We start from the raw sequence: 4,250 nt of genomic DNA, 5'->3' as shown, positions 1-4,250 counted from the left end.
TACGCTAACTTCCGAACGAAACAAGCTGTCGACTTGAAACTTGGCACAAGTAGTTGTTATTGATGTAGGTCGGATGGTATTGCAAATGAGCCATATCGGTCCACTTGTACGTATAGCCCCCATATAAATGGACCCCCAAATTTGGCTTGCGATTGCTCTAAGAGAAGCAAATTTCATCCGATCCGGCTGAAATTTTGTGCATGGTGTTAGTATATGGTCTCTAACAACCATGCAAAAATTGGTCTATATCGGTCATTAATTACATATAGCCCCCATATAAACCGATCCCCCGATTTGGCTTGCGGAGTCTCTAAGAGAATCAAATTTCATCCGATCCGGCTGAAATTGGGTACATAGTGTTAGTATATGGTCACTAACAACCATGCAAAAATTGGTCCACATCGGTCCATAATTATATATAGCCCCCATATAAACCGATCCCCCATTTGGCTTGCGGAGCCTCTAAGAGAAGCAAATTTCATCCGATCCGGCTGAAATTTGGTACATGGTGTTGGTATATATTCTCTAATGACCATGCAAAAATTGGTCCACATCGGCCCATAATTATATATAGCCCCCATATAAACCGATCCCCAGATTTGACCTCTGGAGCCTCTTAGAGGAGCAAAAGTTATCCGATCCGATTGAAATTTGGTACGTAGTATTAGTATATTGTCTCTAACAGCCATGCCAAAATTGGTCCATATCGGTCCATAATTATATATAGCCCCGATATAAGCCGATCCCCAGATTTGACCTCCGGAGCCTCTTAGAGGAGCAAAATTCATCCGATCCGGTTGAAATTTGGTACGTGGTGTTAGTATATGGTCTCTAACAACCATGCAAGAATTGGTCCATATCAGACCATAATTATATATAGCCCCCATATAAATAGATCCCCAGATTTGTCCTCCGGAGCCTCTTGGAGGAGCAAAATTTATCCGATCCGGTTGAAATTCGGAACATGATGTTAGAATATATTTAGTATAAGGCCGCTAATAACCATGACAAAATTGGTTCATCGGTCTATAGTTATATATAGCCGATCCCCAATCACACAAAACTTGGTCCATATCGGTTCATAATCATGGTTGCCACTCGAGCCAAAAATAATCTACCAAAATTTTATTTTTATAGAAAACATTGTCAAAATGTTATTTCTATAGAAAATTTTGTCGAAATTTTATTTCTATAGAAAATGTTGTCAAAATTTTATTTCTATAGAAAATTTTTTCCAAATTTTATTTCTATAGAATTTTTTTTTCCAAATTTTATTTCTATAGAAAATTTTTTCCAAATTTTACTTCTATAGAAAGTGTTGTTAAAATGTTATTTCTATAGTAACTTTAAACTTAATGATATACGTATTTAATCGGCCTTTTTTATACCCTCCATCATAGGATGGGGGTATATTAACTTTGTCATTCCGTTTGTAACACATCGAAATATTGCTCTAAGACCCCATAAAGTATATATATTCTGGGTCGTGGTGAAATTCTGAGTCGATCTAAGCATGTCCGTCCGTCCGTCCGTCCGTCTGTTGAAATCACGCTAACTTCCGAACGAAACAAGCTATCGACTTGAAACTTGGCACAAGTAGTTGTTATCGATGTAGGTCGGATGGTATTGAAAATGGGCCATATCGGTCCACTTTTACGTATAGCCCCCATATAAAGGGACCCTCAGATTTGGCTTGTGGAGCCTCTAACAGAAGCATATTTCATCCGATCGGGCTGAAATTTGGTATATGGTGTTGGTATATGGTCTCTAACAACCATGCAAAAATTGGTCCACATCGGTCCATAATTATATATAGCCCCCATATAAACCGATCCCCAGATTTGGCTTGTGGAGCCTCTAAGAGAAGCATATTTCATCCGATGCAGCTGAAATTTGGTACATGGTGTTGGTAGATAGTCTCTAACAATCGTGCAAAAATTGGTCCACATCGGTCCATAATTATGTATAGCCCCCATATAAACCGATCCCCAGATTTGGCTTGCGGAGCCTCAAAGAGAAGCAAATTTCATCCGATCCGGCTGAAATTTGGTACATGATGTTGGTATATGGTCTCTAACAACCATGCAAAAATTGGTCCACATCGGTCCATAATTATATATAGACCCCATATAAACCGATCTCCAGATTTGGCTTGCGAAGCCTCAAAGAGAAGCAAATTGCATCCGATCCGGCTGAAATTTGGTACATGATGTTGGTATATGGTCTCTAAGAACCATGCAAAAATTGGTCCACATCGGTCCATAATTATATATGGACCCCATATAAACCGATCTCCTGATTTGGCTTGTGAAGCCTCAAAGAGAAGCAAATTGCATCCGATCCGGCTGAAATTTGGTACATGGTATTGGTATATGGTCTCTAACAACTGTGCAAAAATTGTTCCACATCGGTCCATAATTATATATAGCGCCCATATAAATTGATCCCCAGATTTGGGTTGCGGAGCCTCAAAGAGAAGCAAATTTCATCCGATCCGCCTGAAATTTGGTACATGATATTGTTATATGGTCTCTAATAACCATGCAAAAATTGGTCCACATCGGTTCATAATTATATATAGCCCCCATATAAGCCGATCCCCAGATTTGGCTTGCGAAGTCTCCAAGAGAAGCAAATTTCATCCAATCCGGTTGTAATTTTGAACATGGTGTTGGTATATGATCTTTAACAACCGTGCCAGAATTGGTCCATATCGGTCCATAATTCTATATAGCCCCCATATAAAACGTTCTCCAGATTTGACCTCCGGAGCCTCTTGGAGGAGCAAAATTCATCCGATCTGGTTCAAATTAGGAACGTGGTGTTAGTATATGGTCGCTAACAACCATACAACAATTGGTCCAATCACACAAAAATAGGTCCATATCGGTTCATAATCATGGTTGCCACTAGAGCCAAAAATAATCTACCAAAATTTTATTTCTATAGAAAATTTTGTCAAAATTTTATTTCTATAGAAAATTTTGTCAAAATTTTATTTCTATAGAAAATTTTGTCAAAATTTTATTCGGTTCATAATGAAATGTTCATCATCGTCAAAATTTTATTTCTATAGAAAATTTTGTCAAAATTTTATTTCTATAGAAAATTTTGTCAAAATTTTAATTCTATAGAAAATTTTGTTCAAATTTTATTCGGTTCATAATCATGGTTGCCGCTCGAGCCAAAAATAATCTACCAAGATTTTATTTCTATAGAAAATTTTGTCAAAAGTTTATTTCTATAGAAAATTTTGTTAAAATTTTATTTCTGTAGAAATTTTTGTCAAAATTTTCTTTCTATAGAAAATTTTGTGAAAATTTTTATTTCTATAGAAAATTTTGTGAAAATTTTATTTCTATAGAAAATTTTATTTCTGTAGAAAATTTTGTCAAAATTTTATGTCTACTTTGTCAAACTGAATTATATACGTATTGGATCGATCTTTTTTGATTTAATATATACCACGTTTGGACTTACATACAATTTAGAAGATGGTGTTAGGAGGTTTTAAGATACCTTGCCATCGGCAAGCGTTACCGCAACTTAAGTAATTCGATTGTGGATGGCAGTGTTTAGAAGAAGTTTCTACGCAATCCATGATGGAGGGTACATAAGCTTCGGCCTGGCCGAACTTACGGCCGTATATACTTGTTTTAGTTTAATATATACCACGTATGGACTATGTGGTATATATTACGGTGTTAGGAATTTTTAAGATACCTTGCCATCGGCAAGTGTTAACGCAACCCTAGTAATTCGATTGTGGATGACAGTCTTTCGTAGAAGTTTCTACGCAATCCATGGTGGAGGGTACATAGGATTCGGCCTGGCCGAACTTACGGCCGTATATATTTGTTCCCACTACAGATGCAGTCCTTATGGATAAGTCCACAAACATTTCGATTAAAAATTCATGCCCGCTGGTTTTTACTTCCATGAAAGTTTTTTTGAGAGGGTTTTGCAAAATACTATAATTATTAATTGTTTGATAATTTTTAATGAAAAAACAAGTAAGGAAAGTCTAAAGTCGGGCGGGGCCGACTATATTATACCCTGCACCACTTTGTAGAACTAGGTTAGGTTAGGATAGGTTATGTGGCAGCCCGATGTATCAGGCTCACTTAGACTATTCAGTCCATTGTGATACCACAGTGGTGAACTTCTCTCTTATCACTGAGTGCTGCCCGATTCCATGTTAAGCTCAATGACAAGGGACCTCCTTTTTATAGCCGAGTCCGAACGGCGTT

Source organism: Haematobia irritans, chromosome 2 (genome assembly GCF_050003625.1).
Source record: "Haematobia irritans isolate KBUSLIRL chromosome 2, ASM5000362v1, whole genome shotgun sequence".
Classification (NCBI taxonomy): domain Eukaryota; kingdom Metazoa; phylum Arthropoda; class Insecta; order Diptera; family Muscidae; genus Haematobia; species Haematobia irritans.
This window is presented reverse-complemented; position numbering follows the sequence as displayed.